We start from the raw sequence: 17,758 nt of genomic DNA on the forward strand, positions 1-17,758 counted from the left end.
GCATCATTAGGATGGCAAACCAGCCCCAGACCTGGCGGGTCACACTGCCTGGACTTGGTGAGCTCAGCACAGTGTAAGCAACTCCGCTCAGAAGCATCAGAGTGACAGTTAAGGTCTGTGCCCTTTCCATTAGCTTTATTTTAATTTGAAGCCTCACTGTTCATTACTTCCATCACATCCAGCCTGAGCTGACTTTGCATAAAAGTCCCTGGAGCCCTGGTTGCACACTGGCCATGGAACAACCTGACCAGCACTGCCACCTGAGCACTCGTACTTTTAGGCTCAGGTGCCCCAGGTCTGTTAGGACACTACTCCATCCCTCCTTGTATGGCTGTTGCTGGTTGCTGGATTAGCAGAGCAGGCACTGAATTCTCCTTGTAGAGCTCTGAGGGATGGATGCAGGGTTCTGGTGTCACCCTGGGGTGACAGCATTCTCCTAGAGCTCTCATTGAAAGGATGTGCTGGGAGCACTGGTATCTTCACAGCTCATCAGCTGCGCTCTGATGTCAAGCTGGGTTCAAACACAGCACTGTGCAAATAAGGAAGAAGCTTGTAAGGAAGCCTGACACCAGCATCAAGACAGGTTGATCTAAGAAAGATTTTCTGCTTTCCTTTGATGTAAAAGGAGGAAGTCGTGAAATATAATCTTGCCTTGGTAAAAAATGCTGGTGTGCAGCTCCTGCCATCTCCAGTCCATATATTTACACAGATCCTTGAGCAGCGACAGAGCAATTTGCAGGGATGAGCATTCAGGAAAGCAAAGCAGCAGGTTTCCTTGCACATCCACACACCAACCAAAACACATTACATCAGGCTTCCCCTCACATGGGGACCCAAAGGAGCCCAGCAAACGCACAAGGCTCCAGTCAGGAAAACCCTGATCTTGCTTCTTTCTGCAGCAAACCACTATTGCCACTCATTGCACAGTTATTCCTTTTCACTGTGGGTAGTAAAGCGGGTCAGTGCTGGGCAGAGCCTACAGCAGGAGCAGACCCCATAAAGCATTGACCCAGCAAGGGCCAAAATTCGAGTCCAACGCCCAGCAGATCAGTTATACTGAACCACTGACAGTTAAAGAGCCACCCCAAGCAACTATTTTTCATCATAATTGCTTTTCAGGACCTCAGCTCCGGCATGCAAGATATACACTCATCAATAAGGTTACATATTACACGTTACTCTGTAAAGGAAATATACAGACCCCCTCCCCACCAGCACTGCAGTTTAAGCACAGAAGACCAGTCAGGGAAGTTGAAAAGCATCAACAGAGCTTCTGAAATAGAGCAGATAAGGAGAGATATCCCAGCAATGTTAAAAGGTTTTGTGTTTTAGTAAACTATGCATTCTTGTTTTGGTTTTGTATTAGAGTATTTATATATTGTTAGTGCAATTTATTGAAGCTGTTCCTTTGCTTGCAAAAGGCTGGGTTTAGCAAACATTGGCTGGTTAACTACGTTGTTACTTAGCAACCCTAATTGGATTTCAAATTGGAGATTTTGTTTTGGAAATATTACCTGTATCACTTAGCACTGTGAAATAAGTCCCCAACTCCATAGTGCAGATAAACCCAATCAGCATTCCACAGTTTGCAGGGGTTTAATCTTGTTTGCACACACCTCTGACAGCACTGGTGGTGAGGAACCCAGGAGCCTGGGGACCACAGCAGCTGTCACCTTGTTGCTGCCTGCCCCAGAGAGGGGAACACTCTTTAGTCCCACAAAAGGGCTGAGAAAGGCCCCTGAGAGACAAAAAGGGGAGCTGGTTTCTATAGGACCCAGTTAAATGATGCTCTTGGTGTAGGTGTGCAGGACCTGTCAGTGTTGCAAAGCAAGTGGCACACAGGGTGTTTTTGGGACATGCTGGTGGAGGACTTGTTCTGGCCAGAGGGTTTCCTGCAAAGCCTTTGGATTAACTCCTTCATCTGCTGCACAACAGCAGAGATAAAGACTGATGATGAAGACCTGCACAGAGAGAGGAGAGGAGATCACAGGGAGGTGTCAGTCTGCATAGTCAGCTTATGGTGGTGCTCTGGAGATGTTAATTTCCATTATGAGAAGAGGTGAAGCAGTGTTCTTTCTATGGGAAGGGCTCTGAGAGGACAGGAATGTATGGGGGTGGACAATGTCCTAGGGCTCACCTGATGGGATGAGGCCAGTCCCATTGCAGCGTGATGCCACCTCTGAGGTTGACACAGCTTCCAGCTTAACAGGTCTGGCCTAGGCTTGGGCTCCTTCCCAATGAATAAGACCTTTTCAGGAACTCCAGTGAGCAATTTGAAGGCAGAGGAAGATCATATGAAAGGAGAAACAAAATCCCATCCATTGGGTGCTCCTTTTGAAGCCAGGCAATGTGCAAACCTGTGGGCACCATCCTGGCGTATGGAACAACTGGGTGGTCAGGAAGGGCTGCTTCCTTCAGAGGAATAGGACCATGTGTTGAGAGGAGAAACGAGCAAGGAAAAGCATCATTATTCTGCTAAAAACATAAATGAAAGTAGGTTTATTTTGCCTTTGTTTAGATTTCCTGAGATGGTCGAGATGGTTGACTTACGTGTTGGAAAAGCCAAGCCCTGAACCACAGATTGTTGTGCTAAACCTGCCACTTCTCTGCAAAGCCCTCCAGCAAATGAAGCGTGATGGAGGCTGCCGAATCTTCCTTGGCTCCAGCCCCACTCTGTCAGGTTCCAGAAGCATTTTGCAGCGGTCGAGGGCTTTTTATTGTTGCTGGAGGATTTTAGAAAACCAAACGTTGAAGGAGAACAGATCTGATAGTGCAAACATTCGTATGACAGAGCTCTGCTGAAAACTGTCGGGGTGTTTTCAACCAGGATTAAGTTACAATTATATGGGATCTATCTTACCTGTATATTAGTGCTTCTAAAGCAGTGCTTGCTGTTTGCTGGGGCTGCTCACGCCTGACACCTGCCATGCGATCCTCCCTCGCCATGTACCTCAGCAGCTCCTATTTTAAGATCTTAAAATGCGATGAAAAAAGAAAGCATTAAAGAGAACGAGCAAAGCTCCTGCATAAACTCTGCCTTTACAGCCCTATCAGCATTCAGCTTGCTTTCCAAATGACCCCGATCGGCAACAACGTGCTGTATATTCCCACAATTAAACAACATTTGAACTTGTGTTAATAGCAATGGAACAATTATCTGGAACAGCCAGCCACTGAATAAGCAAGCCATATCATCAGGAGTCAATCTGGGTGCAAATAAAGAGGGTAAAGGAGCGAAATCTTCTATATAAGATTCCTTTACTAGTGGCACCATAAAATCAGTAGGCAAATGATATATTGAATGTCAGAAGCAGGTATCTACTGAAATACAGGTGGCATTTGGCTGCTTAATTGTAAACCTTACACTTTCACTGGAAAAAAGAGAATCTTTAGTATTCTGAGGCTGTAAGGAGGTATTTGCCTGGTCCTGGCATCAAGAATATCCTGATTACATTGGAGCTTTGTGTGGGAAATGCAGAAGCAGCACAACAGGATGTAATAATGTGTTTCCTCCTGAAAACAGAGGAGCAGAACCTGGCTCTGAAAAAGAGCCATGACCTGAGCACTCCAAGAAAGGTGCTGGAAGCACAGAGCCCTTATAAATGTAATAACAGCAAAACTGGAAACGTTCCTTCAGATCTTTTGAACTGGGCAAGTTGTGCTGGATGGAGTCCTGTAGCTGCATCCATTTGGGTTTTGGAAGTGCTGCATCTATGCCCCATATGGTGCCTGCCTCGGGTATGGGGTGTGGGGTTTCTTATTGCATTTCTTACTTCTTATTCTAATAAAGCTCATTGCTCATTCCTGGCTGGAAGAAGACGTAATAAAAATGATGGGAGGAAATTGAAGGCTAGCTGGGGTTAAGAGAGACAATAACAGCACTGCTTTTACAGGGTAATCTGCCATCCTTTGGTAGCTAAAGCTAAAGAGGGTTTCTAAATCAGCAAGAGAATTAAAAATATTGCGATCAGCTAAAACATTCCTTTCCTTTGCACATCAAAGAGGATACCCACAGGGACAGATTTGCTGCTATAGAGTCATTTCCATCATTTTTTACAATAAAAAATGAAAGCTTTTTTTTTTCTTTTTTCTTTTTTTAGTGTCTCTCTCCCTCTTTCTTTAGTAGAAAACCACTGTGCAGAGCAAAATCCCCTTTCTCTGCTCCCGGAAAGGCCTCCAGCTGATGCAAGCAGTGATAGTAACTAAAATGTGGGGGATCTCATGCTTTACCTTGGAATAAACCTTCTGTGGATGCTCTCTCTGGAAGAAAGCAGGAAAATCTGCATGGAACGGGTTGGTGGGAGTGATCTGGGGCTTGTCCTTGCATTTAGAAGAGAGGTTGCAATGATGAACTGGGTAAAACTGAGCACGTTTCTGCCATAAGCAAACCATACCCAGAGCTCCAAACTGGCCCCAGCCCATCTTATTGACTCTTGCTGAAAAAATGGCATTGCTCAACATCGGGCGTAATTCTTGGGCCCATCCCTCAAAGGAATTGAAGCTTTGCCTGGTGCAAGGCAGCCACCAGGCTTAAAGACCCCCTGTTTCTTCTGCAAAGCAGCCCAGTTCCCTCAAATCCTGTGTCAGGAAGCTGGCTGCAAGCACTCCTCTTGGCTGCCCTCCATCAGTGCTGCCCTAAGGCACAACTACACACTCTGCTTTCTCCTTTTCTTTCCTGCCCTGCTTCCCATCTCCTGCTTTCTTTTGGATTCAATGAGCAGTTACTTCTTGGGCTGGCAGATAGCATGGCATGGTGTGGTATGGCATGGAGGGCTGGGTGCTAGCTGCTAAGTGTGCCAAACAATCCAGATATTACTGCAGCTGTGGTGGGGACACAGGAACCCGTGCTTCTTGGTGGCCTCCAAACAAGCCCTGCAGCACGTCCCTTATCCTTATAAAAGAGGAGCTGAGCACGGATGCCATGTGCTGATATAAACCAGACAGCCCCAGTGAATTAATTGCGATTGGAGCACATAAACACATTGCCTCTACACAGCACAGCCACCCTGATTCCCCTTTATCACTACCCCTGAAAATAACCAGAAATGACTTACAAAAGCACCACCAGGCCCACAGCCGGATGCACACAGCACACTCCGTGCCATCACCAACCCCAGGCCTGTCCTCTGGGTTCATATGTGGTTGAACCCAACCAGCTCCTCTCCTTCCTCACACCACAAACCCCTTGAGACAGCTGTCACCCCTCCATCTCTGCACTTCTGTACTGATATCCCCAAGGACTTCTCTACACCATCTCGCCACCATTGGAGACACTAATTAAAGCATTCAGAAGTCCAATAAAAATGCTTTACGAGAGCTTCTGTCATTGTCTTTGGCAAGGATTTAGGGAAGAAAATTAGGCTCTTCCACGAGCCAAAAAAGGAGGTATTTCTCTCTCATCAGACAGACCCTTTATAAGTGGCTTCTGGGTTCAGGGAGAAGCCCAGTGGAATCGGTTTGCCAGTGGTGGGAAGGCAGGGGCCTTGCTTGGTTGCATCAGCAATGCAACCAATTAGGAGGATTAACAGCAATCAATAAATGTATATTTTTATGGTAGCAATACCACGATATCCCAAGGTGTCTTCATCCCCAGTGTGGCAGTGTTGGGTCACAAGGAGCCATCAGCTCCCAGCACTGCCCTGCAGCCCTGCCCCAGGATGGAGGGCTCACTCATTTCCCACCCCTGCACCCCAAAGGACACTCTATCACATACACCCAATAGAGGAGCACCCCAATGACATCCATCACACACTCTGTGCTCATGTCTGGCCCTCAGCATTTGCTAAAAAATGCTTGCAAAGGAAGGGAGGGAATACCTGGGCTGGGCAGAGAGAGTTAAGGAAAGCAAATATCACAGGGCTCATGATGTAAATACTAAGAGCAAGCCAAACGCTCTGTGATTGCTCTTAATTATGCAAGTAGGAAAGAGAAGGAGCTGCACGGGAGACTGTTTTCCACCCAGAACAGGGAGTGCTCGTGCAAAGGTGACTGCTGGCACGAAATCTTTGCAGCATGAAGGCAAAAAACATAAATCCATACAAATATGAGATATCCCTGTGGATGAAAGCCCAGAATGATCCAGAGCCACTCCCGGTCTCTGTTTGTTCTGCCTGTGTGGGGCATTGAGCTGGGTGTGGAGCCCGCAGAGCATCCTCCTACTCCTGAGGAGGAAAGGAGAAGAGCAGACAGGGAACTTCATTTTAAAGGGATGCATTCCTCTTCGCTGCGGGAATGCAGACGTGGGGTCATCCCTTTGAGTCTGCTGGGAAGAGCTGCTGAAATCAAGCTGACTGCGGCAGTGCCTTTGTTCACAGAGCCTCCTGCTAGGAGGGACTTTTATTTTATTTCAAAGGCTCAGCAATTTGGATGGGTTTAACCTTTCTTACGTTTCCTTTGCACAATAGCGCAGATGAGCTCCAGAGCCTTCTTCGAGAGCACAGGTTGACACAGGAGATTGGGGAGGAGGGAGAAGGCACCAAGCAAAGCCAAAGGGACCGGTGCTGTCATTTCCAGACGTGATTCGCTTACCAAGCTTCCCTGGTATCAAGAAGAACAGAGCTGGTTTTCCACAAGCAAACATCACAATGTGATCCTCCCACGGGGCCATGGTACCCAGTGGGGCCACCCACCCCCATTCATAGGGAAAGGCAATGGCACATAAGCAGTTCTAAAATACCCAAAAGAGAGTGATGATCACAGTCTAGCTTAAGAAAAATTTGCTTACTCATCCCAAGGATCAGGGCTTGCTAAACACTCCCATCCTATTCCATCCTATTCCATCCTATTCCATCCTATCCTATCCTATTCCATTCCATTCCATTCCATTCCATTCCATTCCATTCCATTCCATTCCATTCCACTCCATTCCATTCCATGCCATCCCATCCCATTCCATCCCATTCATGGGCTGCGTGTGCCCCAGGTCTGAGCTGCAGCCCAGCTCTGCTCAGTGGAGCACAGCACCACAAACACCCCCAATCATGGGGAAAAGGCGATTTCTTAGCAGAGCAGGGCAATGTTCCTTTGATGTTAGAACAACAAAGGCAGGCGCGCAGAAGGGAAGGGAATCTAAATGCCGACGAACAGCAGGCTGCGTTTCAAAGCAACATCAATAGCTTTGAAAATCAATTTCTCCCAAGGAAGCAGACTGCTCCTCCTAGGTTCCTCCAGAGCCCCGAGTCCTGCTCTCCCACTTGCAAAGTGCTGGAGCCTTTCTTCCATAATGCAATTGCTGGAAATCCTCTATGGAAGCACAGAATCCACTGCCTGCTTAGCCAAGGCAGCAGACAGGGCAGGGTGCATTCCACATCATATCACCCTCACAGCCCCAGTGCATAGGGGGAACCTCTCAAAAGCAATTGTTCTGTGGGCAGTGGGTGTGTGCTCCTTACTTGCTGCCATCCCATGTGCTCAGGGCTTTGGAGATAGGGCATAGGAGCAGTCATTACTCTTGCTGCTTAAATATTGTCATTGCTTACTTTGGAACAGTTCCTTAACAAAAAACCATTGGTTTTGTGTCAATATTTCCTAAGCAAAATATTTTGAGTATTTTGATTCTTTTATTTGCAGTACTCGTTTGCTCAGTCTCTTAAAACCAGATGCAATTAACATGATCGAGTAGCAAGATCTCACAGTTGTTTCTTGCGATCATGAAATGCTTCGGTTTTACTTCCTCATCTGCTGAGCATTAACAAAGAAAAGAAAAGAAGAAATAAACCAACCCACCTCTATTGAATGTTTCCTATTAGAAATGGCCAAATTCTTACACAGGATACCTGGTGCCACCCAGCTCTGCCCTACACCCTCTGGCACTGCTCCTCTGTTCTGCACCATCTTCATAGGGACGCTCCACCAGGTCTGCCATTACCCAATTGCATTGTGTTTTAGTGGTTCATTATTTTGATTTTCATGCAGAGCAGCCTGTTCCAGCTCCTCATAACAAAGACAATTATGCTAACTTTATTGGATTTGCATTCAGGGCTGATTTGTCAGAATTGTATATTGGTGCTGGGAGATAGAAGGGGAGGGAGAAACGGTGCATTGGCTTTTTGTGATTACAAAAAAAAAAAAGAAGAATAAAATAAAACAACAAAAAAGGACAAAACTCATCTCTGTTTCACGCTCTCTTGCAGCCAGGCCCTTTCCCAATGCTCAGAACCACCGATGCTGCTCACAGCCCTCAGCAAGCTCTTGTGCTGAGCTGCACAGGTAGGAAAGGCTGCTTGTCCATAGAGGAGGTGAAGGAGTGATAGGACAGAATGGTGAGCAGCTCTAAGGAGATTTTACAGCACCAGCAGCCAAACTCCAGCCTGCCCCACCAGCCACTTGCACAAAGCACTTATCCAAATGCAGTTAACACCACACGTCCTCCTGCAACCTCCTTCTGCTGAGGAGAACTGTGTTTCTGTGTAGGGATTTCCTAACCCAATTTCCAATGTCCCCATAAATCCCTCTATGCTGCATTTGATTCTCCAAGCCACGAGTCTCCGCAGGCTGCATGCACATCTCCTCACTGTGCTTCTATCTTTGCCATCCCAGCAGCTCCCATGCAACCCAACCCATCATGATGCTCTCAAGTTGATGCCAGCTCCTCATTGCCATCATGCCACAAGTGGCCAGGCTTTTCCAGCTGTGCTGCTCAGTGGGGTCTCATGCCCACAAGGCAGGGATAGAAACATGCAACAGAGAAGTTGGTGGGAGATGGGTGTTTGCCTCCCACTGCCCATCCAGTACATTGCACATACCCAAAAAAGAAATGGCTTAAAAAGGAATCCTCTCTCTCTCTTTTTTTACTCCCTTCCATTACAAGACAGATCTCTTCCACCTGCGCTTTGTCCAGATGTTGTGTGCATAACTAAGAAGTAACGTTTTCATTGTTTACTTGTTACAGGTTCTGTATTCAAAATCACCATGCTAATTTATTTTGCCTTTTGGAGCTATTGGATGCCTGCTAGTGATGGCAAAATATCTGCTCTTTTTTTTCAGGCTATCTCACATTCCTCACTCCAATTTCATGGAAATGCTTTTGGGGGTATATATTATCCAAGACTCTCAGTGGGAAAACCTCCCGTTGCCTAGAGAAAGGGCTGAAATCCGCCGCAAGGGAAATGACCCACAGAGCCAAATGACGCGTGCCAGAACCTTGAAAGTGCTCATTGAGCACCCCAACATGCTTCTGGCATCATGACTCCTGCTGAAGAGATGGGTTTGCCAGTCCTGCAGTGAGGGATGGATGCAGTACCAGTGCCATGCTGCCCCCTGCATTGCTGCTGGTGAGTTGCACTGCTGTATTCCAGCCTTCAGCATGATGAAAGGCAAAGCCAAATGCAGCCCCCTTGGTGCTGCAAACCCTGCAGAGCCACCAGGACTTGTCACCTGTGACTGGTCAGAGTGGCCACTCTCTCATCCAACTCTCATGTTGTGCATGTAACCAGCTGTAAAGCCAGCTGTAATCCACCCTGGCTGGGTGGCTGTAACTCATTGCATGTCTCCCATTCCCTCTGCAGGAGTTGTTCTGATGGGGCCATTTATGGCTCCATCTACAGTGCAGCACACTCAAGGCAATTTTTTCCACCATCTGAAGCAAAGCAAAGCCTAGAGAAACTGATCTCTTCAGAGAGCATGGGGCTTCTGCTAAGGAGCTTACATTCTGTGTGCTTTCTGCACTTGATGAAATACCCAGATCAACTTGTTCTGCACAACTTGGGCTGCGGGTTGCATGCAGACACCACCAAAACCCAGAGGAACTCCAATATTGAGTGATTTTCTGCGGAAGATTTACATCCCACTGGCGTATGAATTTGTTTTTCCATTACTGCTGTGCTGGGCATACAACAGAGCTGGAGAAGGCATTTCAGAGAGGATGCTGCTAATACTCTTTTCTTGAGCACTGATGTGCATGAACTCTAGGATATGATGCCAGTGTCCATGTATTTGTTCCCATCCCATAACCAAAGCACTTGGATTGAATGGATCTCCCTGCCCCTCAAGCCCTTCCCAGTCTTCCCAGCTGGAGCATTAATGGAAAGGAGACCCATCAAATATGCTTAAATAGACTGAAAATGCTTTAAGTAGAAGTGAAATGATACAAGTGAGTGATCTGAATAATTACAGGCTGTGGGTGGATCCCATAGAAGGAAGAAGAACGGGGGCTGAGCCAATTGTGTCCTGCTCTCCTTCCCTTGGGGACCTGGTCCCCAGCAGCCCACACAGCCCCATAACCAACCCTGCTCCTTTCCTAGCTCTCTGCATCTGCACTTGTATCTCTTTTGGGCTGCAGCACTGTTCTTCTTCAGCTGGCTCCATACAGTGCTGCTTGCAGAGGCAGCCACTTCAGCAGCTGAGCACAGCAGCTGCTGGGGGATGTCGGGGTGCTCATGGCCTGGATCCCTGCTGTGAGTTGCTTCTTCAGAGCTGTTCCCAGCTGCTCGCCTGCATTAACGTGAAGGAGCCAACAGTTTGGCTCCACAGTTTATTAAACTTTGCATCTTTGTGACAAGGTGCAAACCCGCACTCTGCATTAATTTTCCAAAGCTTTTACATGCCAGGGAAATTACCAGCCCTGAGCCCTGAGCAGCAGTGAAAAGAGCAGGTTTCACGCTGGGGGATGAGCATTTGGTGCTGGCCAGGTAGGTGAGCAAGCCATGAGTAAAGGAACCTCTGTGTTACAGACCCTATCGAGGTCTGGGACAAAGGACTGTCACCTCTAATTGTCACATGTGGTGTTACAAAACACCCCAACCTCTTTCTCTGGAGCTCAAGAGTTTGTGTGGCATGGGGCTGGGGCTCTGTGTGGGACATGGTCAGGGGATGTCCTGCCTCCCTTGGCATGCACGGAGCTATGTCACCAACGGGCTGTGGAACACAGGTGAGGCCACAGGCCAGCAGGGATGGCCATGTAGCATAGAAGCTCACCTTCCAGCTTCCAAACTGTGGATACCTGGAGAGATCTCTGGCTTCCTGCGACCCCAGACTGAGCTCTGTGCTTGGAAATCCATGACCCAGGATTGCTAACTGAACTGACTTGATGCCTTTGATAGCATTCCTTGCTCCTCAGATCTACCTGGTTTCATGGATGAGAGGTAATGGGTTTACGCTGCAAGTGGGTTGAACACTGGGTGATATTTGCTCTGGGATGGTGATGGTGGTTGGGCATTGGAAGAAGCTGCCCAGGGACGTGTTTGGGGGGCTGGATGGCTGATGGTTAGACTTGATCTCAGTGATGTTTCCCAATTTTAACAATTCAGTGATTCAATGATTCATTGCTGCACATCCAGCTTCCTGCTTTCCTCATCTCTCTGCACAGGTAGACAGCAGGGAGATACCACTCTTTCTGCCTCAGTCACAAAACCGAGAACTTTTTGTGCTCTATGTTACTGTTGGCCCAGCTGAAAGAGCCACGCAGGAGCCCCGCTGTGTCAGGGTGGGCTTTTTCCTGACTTTTCACATGCTATATTAATTTAACTTCATTTTGGCAGTTGCAATAATAGAGTAAAAATCTCTTCTGACATATGCTCCACATTGAGCTATAAGGATTTCAGTTACAACACTTCCTTCCCACAGGCCTAATGCACTGCTCAGACATCTGCGGGTACTGGGGATGAATAACTTGCCCTAGTGAAGGACCCCCTGTTCGAAGGGACAAGGCAGAGTTCATACAGTGCCAATAACCTCAGCTAGTGTGGATGGCAAAGGGAGAGAGTGGACTCAGCACCCCCTGGAAGGGCAGGACCATCTTCTAGAGATGCCTGTCTCTGATTGTATGAGCCTAGGAAACCAGGTTTGCCTGGAATTCTGACCTTAATGAGCCCAAAACTGGTGAGATGGATTCATCTTCAGTGTGGAGGTGAGCTGGATCTCATAGTGATTTCTTTGGGGATCTGGTATGGGAGTCCTTTATACTGATCCTACATTTGACTCCCTTATAGCATTTGTGGTGTGAGTCAAGGGACATTCAGAGCAATAATCCCCACAGAGAGACCCAGCAATACCTTTTTTTTCCCCAGCAAAATAGCACAGAGAGAGCTGTGCTGGCTGCATTCACTCTGTTCTGGTCCCCATTTACAGTGTTTCATCTGTTCCTCTGCTCCACTGAGACTAAATCAAGGCCTGAGTCTATGGGCCCTGGTCACGTTCCATTTCTTCAGAGCAGCGTCTACAACTGAGAGCAAAACCAAAAACTGCTGCTCTGGATGAAGTCCTGGAAACACATCCTGGACTCCTCGGTGCACCACAAAGCTGCTACATGCCCAACAAATGACATTCCTCTGCTGTAGGCCACCTCAACCTGTAAGTCTCATTAAAAATCTGCAACTCGTATAGCACATGGGGACCACACCGACTCCAAGACTCAAACAAGGATCACTGTGCACACAAGAGGACTTGCACCAGAGGAGATGAGGTTCAACGATTGCAGCAGTTTTGTCACACAGACCTCAGACTTGTTATTGTGGTACAAAAGCCCTTTGGAAAGCCAGGGTATGGCCAGTGGACCATCACCATCCCCCTCAGAGCTCACCCCATCCTGTCCAATGGAAATTACTCAGCTTGCAATGGTCTTGCAGATATTTTGAAATTAAAATGAATGGAATGTCAGCAAGTAACTGCTGGGTTTCTGTCAATCTCTCTCCAATAAGGCATTTCTGCCTCTCAGATGAGGGCATTTTGGAAACCTTTACAAAAAGGCACCGTTTGCTCTCTTCTCTTCAGCCTCATTTTGCCCAGTCCCTGCTTACAGCAAGTGCTTTGGCAGCTTTCATTTCTCTGTCAGGCTAATCAGATCCACCGGGACCCAAGAAGGAGGATTAAAGCGAGGTGAGGTGCTGACAGTTCAGCTTCTTGAGTGGCTCCTCACAGGACCTGCAGAAAAGTCTTCTGCAGCCTGCTCTCCTTGACATGGGATGCATACAAATCCCTGGAGCTGCTGTTCTCACAGCATAACCTCTGTGATGTCCCTTCCTGAGCTCTGAGCTGCAGAAAGGAGAGCGCTGCATGGGGAGGAAGATGCTAATCTCAATGCATAAGGGATCCCTTATGCACATGGAGGACGTGGTGGGTTTAGGAATATAACAGAGGGAGATTAAAAAAAAGAAAGAGTGGTTTTGGCTGTATTGAGATGCCTATGTGGTAGCTGTGCACTGCACAAAGTGAGCAGAGGTCAGCAGGCAGAGATAGCACCAGGCTGGCCTTGCTGTGTGCAGGAAGGCCAGCATGGCTCAGGAGCAGCCAGATCTTGTTTGAGAGCTGTCAACCCAGATGCTTTCAGGCAGTAATCAATCACCTCCCAGGATAGGACAGGTGGGTGGGAATGAGGGAAAGCTGGGCAGGTTTCCATGAGGCCCCATTCCCTTCACATTAAGGGTTCTGGAATGAGGCTGTGCTCGGCAAAGCCTGGTCTGTCACAAGCTGCTCAGTGTGCTCTGCAGAGCCCTCCTGCATCCCTGGCCACTCGCTCCTGGCTGATGGTATAGGAACAGATGTGCTAGAGGGAGACAGAGGCTAAAAATAAAGATAATGAAAGCAGTGTGTCACAATCCACACTGCTGGCTGATAATGAAAGAGCGTGCAGCACCGCTCTCCTGCCGGCACAGTGGCAGGGATCCAGCAGGCGTGAGGACTGCTTGGAGGCCTTCCTGGTGGGATGCACCCACATGGCGGCAGGAGCCTTCGCTTCCAACACTGAGTTCCCTCTCCAGCCCTGCTGCAGAACCAGCAGCAGCCTGAAGATGGTCAGATAGGATGGATCCAAGCACCAGCTGCCTGCAAGAGGCCTCCTGCCTTCCCATATGACTGCTGTCAACGTGGGCTAGAGCCTGGCCAAGAGCAACATCTGGGTGAAGCTGACTCAACGCGATGCTGGTAGGCAGAGAGGAATGCTGGAAAAAGCCTGCAGTCAGATCTGAACTCTCCAACCAAAGTCTCCTCAGGAACATGAGCTGCCATTACCAGTGTTTTACACCACCCCGGGAACAAGACAACAGCTCCAGGGGTCAGGGCCATTACCTGGGTGTGTTTTTTTCTAACAGGAATATGAACATATGTAGACATTAGCTGTGAATAAATAAGTGGAAAACAAACCAGAAGTCTTCCCACACCCTCCTGCATTCCCTTCTCCTGGGGAATTGGATGAGCAAACAAATCACATATAGCAGACACCAGCTGAATTGCTCAAGGCACTACCAGAAGCTGTTCAGGTAGCAAGGTGTTAGGAACAGGAGCAGACAGCTGGATAACGCAACGTACTGGCATCATAATGAATTCTGCCAGCATTCAAAACCTGCTGGGTAAATCACTTGCTTAGAAGCAGCCTGCCCAGCCCAGAGCTCCTGGGGAAATGAGATACGAGCTCATTGTGGGTTGCAATGTGCCCAGCTCCAGCAAGAAGGTCAGCATGCAGCCTCATGGGGTGTTCCTTCAGTCCTATGGGAGCTTTGAGCAGGATGGGAAGAGCCAGCATGCAAACAATGTTTCCTCCTTTCTTAACACATCACTGATTCTTCAGCCTCTGTGACCAAACTGGCTCAAGCCACAGCACAACACAGGCTGCAACAGGGGACTGTCTGCTGCTCAGACCATGTGGTGTGCCCCTATAGCCCACAGCCTGCCAAAGTGCACTGACTCATAGAATTAGAATTAGTGGGCCATGTCCACTGCCTGCTTTGGGCTCAGATTAGTGGTTATAACATTAACAAAAGTGGTGATGCTGCATTTTCAACAGGTGCCAGGAATGAGTCGCCTGTTTCATATGGTGGTGCATGAGACAGTTTCCTCTGTTTTTGGTCTCTCCCTGAGCTATGGCTGTGCACCATGGCAGAGCTGGGTAGGCTGCAGTACCCTATGAGATGAGGTCATGGGGATTCCACCCTATTAACCCATCTTGTGGGAAATAATACTGGGTGGCAGCCAGCAGAGCTTGACACCTCTGCCAGAAAAGCTTAAATCCTTACTGTAGGAGGCTGGGAATCAGCAGCCTCCAAGATGGATATGACAAGTAACTGGAAAGCTAAATTGCACTCCTAGGGATGGGTGGGAACAGGCTGCAGCTGCCTGCTATGATACAGTAAAGTCAGATGAAACCCACTGCATAACTGCCACAACCACTGTTTCATGACAGTGCTTCAAGCAGCTGTAGTGCAGGGTGCGAGGCTCTCCCTGCTATATCAGGAAGGAGTGGTGATGCTCTTTTCTCACACTTACTCACATGGAAGTGGTTGTGCAGAATAGGACAGGATTCCTGTTCCCCTCTCCCAAACTGCCTCACCTAGAAATGTGTCTAGGAGACCAAGAAGCCCTGAACCCCACAATGAGAAGGAATCAAGAGCCCTAACCCCACAGAAGTAGAGAAGGGAAGGTTGCAGGTACTGCAAATGCCTTGAGGTGCCTTATGTTTAGGAAACCAAGGTGGTGAGTGGAAGAAGGTTTGATTCATCTCTCCTCTGCTTCCCACAGATGGCTGTGCAATGGATTAAAAGACCACACTTAGTCTCCCAGCCTGCTTTTCACCACAAACTCCAATATCACAGGCTGTGAACAAAGACTAGAGCCTCTCTGTGCACATTTCTGAACTCCTAGCTGGTCCCTCTGCCATCCCACAGAAGGAAACGTTGAGTCAGAGCCAGCAGAGCCAGTGGCCCTGTGACAGCCACGTTCTCTTTATGCTTAATAAACTGATATGAATAAGGTCCTTCTCCAGCTCCCAGAAGCCTTCTTCATGCCTCACTGACTTACATCAGACAGCAAGAGCTTCACCAAGAACAGCTGCACTGAGTTTTACAGAGCTGGTTTGGCAAATGTCCTTCTCCTCCACCTGCTAACAATACCCCCACCCTCTCCCCCCTGCCCTTGTGCATGCAGCATGCTCCATTTCAGTCCTTCTCCATCCCCATCACTAATGAAGCTGATGGAAAGCAAGGAGTAATTGTGTTTGCAGGTGACAGGGTTGGAAAGTGCAGTGCTGGGAAACACATACTTGGCAAGAAGTCCTGGTTCAGAGGTGAGGGAGGGCAGCCAATTGCTAAATCCCTGGCAAAAATGTTTGTGTCAAAGCAATGTTGCTCTGCTCAGCCTAGCTGCCACAGAAAATACAGCAGGAATGTGCTTACAGGAAAGCAGCACAGTCAGAAAGCTGCAGAGCTCCAGAGAACCTGACTCCAAGGCATGACGAAGCCTCTTGTGATGATGGCTTTGTTCCCAAAGCGTGCCCAGATTGGCCCACAGCTGCAGGAGTCACTCTGTAGAAGACACCATGTAAAAGTAGGGTGACAACAGCATGCCTAGAGATGTGGGAGATGAACTTCATCATCCTGTTCTGTGGCAGAAAGTTGAGCCAAGGTGGTGGTGGCCAAGGATGCTCATTGCTGGGGGAAACCTGTGGATTCCAGCTCTGTACTCCAACCTGCACAGAGTTCTGTGAGGTGTGTGAGATGTGTGTTGGTGTAACGACAAATAAAAGCTGCCAAATTCTGCTCCGGGGTACTGCAATGCTGTGAAAATAGCACCTTTATCGCGTAATCCATCTGAGAACTCGTTCCTCAGCCTTCAGTTCAGGACGATGCTGTTGTCACTTGCATATGCACCATGGGAGATGCACAGTCATGAGGGATATCTCATCCTGAGAGCTGGGTGCTCACAAATGGGCCTGTGCTTAGAGAAAAAGATATTTACCCACATGGCTATGGATTCCCAGGCGCTACACGGCTCAGTTTCCTGAGCTGGTTCTCCCTGCTGCTTCCCTCTTTGCCTTTGAGTTAATGCCTGGTATTTCATCCATGAACAGGCAGTGGGGACTGAGGCTAAATTATTTCTGCAGACAACTCTTTCTCCATCCCTGAATGCCAGTTATTTATCAATATCATGCTATGGTTTTGGCTGGAGTAAGGGTAGGGATGCTGTGACCTCTTCAAGGCGGGGATATTGTCCTGTGCTCGCTGTGAAGTGCCACACACATTTATGGTACCGTAGCAATAATAAATAATAATAGTAAGTCATCAAAGGAGTGCACCTGGGGGAGGAGTCGAATCCTAGACCACAGCGAGGAGCTTTCACTTTGGGCATAACTATTACACATGAGCTGGTTATTGCAGAACGATTTCCTTCAAGGGTGCATCGCCTGAACTCTATTAAAATGGATGTTCTGGTGGTGATTTATGAATTTAGAAAGCATGAGCTGCGCTCTGCTTCCAGCTACACAGATGGAAATCTGGGGTGATGCCTCTAACCTCATCCACGCACAGAGAGAGCGCTTCCAAGTGCCAGAGCTACCAAAATCCACACTGCCAGAAGCACAAAGCTTCATCATTCAGTTGCCAGACACCGTGTTGCCCTGAATCTGCCCAAATCAGTGGAATTTGCAACAATACAGAGGACAGATGCTTCTCTAAGTCACGCTGCTGCCTGTGGTCATATCAGCTGCCGCCTCTGATGGCATTTGGGTCCCAGGAGCCCATCATTTCAGAGGGCTTTGGGGGGATAACAGGAGTTGAAAATGCACCAGAAATCCACTCTAGATAGGCTCTGCTTTATACAGCTGTTTCTGGGAGACATGAGCAAGGCTGGAGCTTCTGGACCTGAAGATGCCTTGCAGGGTTGCAGTGTAAGTGTCTTCTCAGGGCATGGTGACTTGATGATGGATTCAGATTGCACCTGAAGGTCCTTATAGAAGGAAAGTTCTTTCAGTAATCATAGGAGGGAAAAGCAAAAGAGGCATCCTATTTCTGTATGTAATGCTAACAGTGGACTGCATGAATCTGGTCCATTGGCT

Source organism: Coturnix japonica, chromosome 9, assembly GCF_001577835.2.
Source record: "Coturnix japonica isolate 7356 chromosome 9, Coturnix japonica 2.1, whole genome shotgun sequence".
Taxonomy (NCBI): Eukaryota; Metazoa; Chordata; class Aves; order Galliformes; family Phasianidae; genus Coturnix; species Coturnix japonica.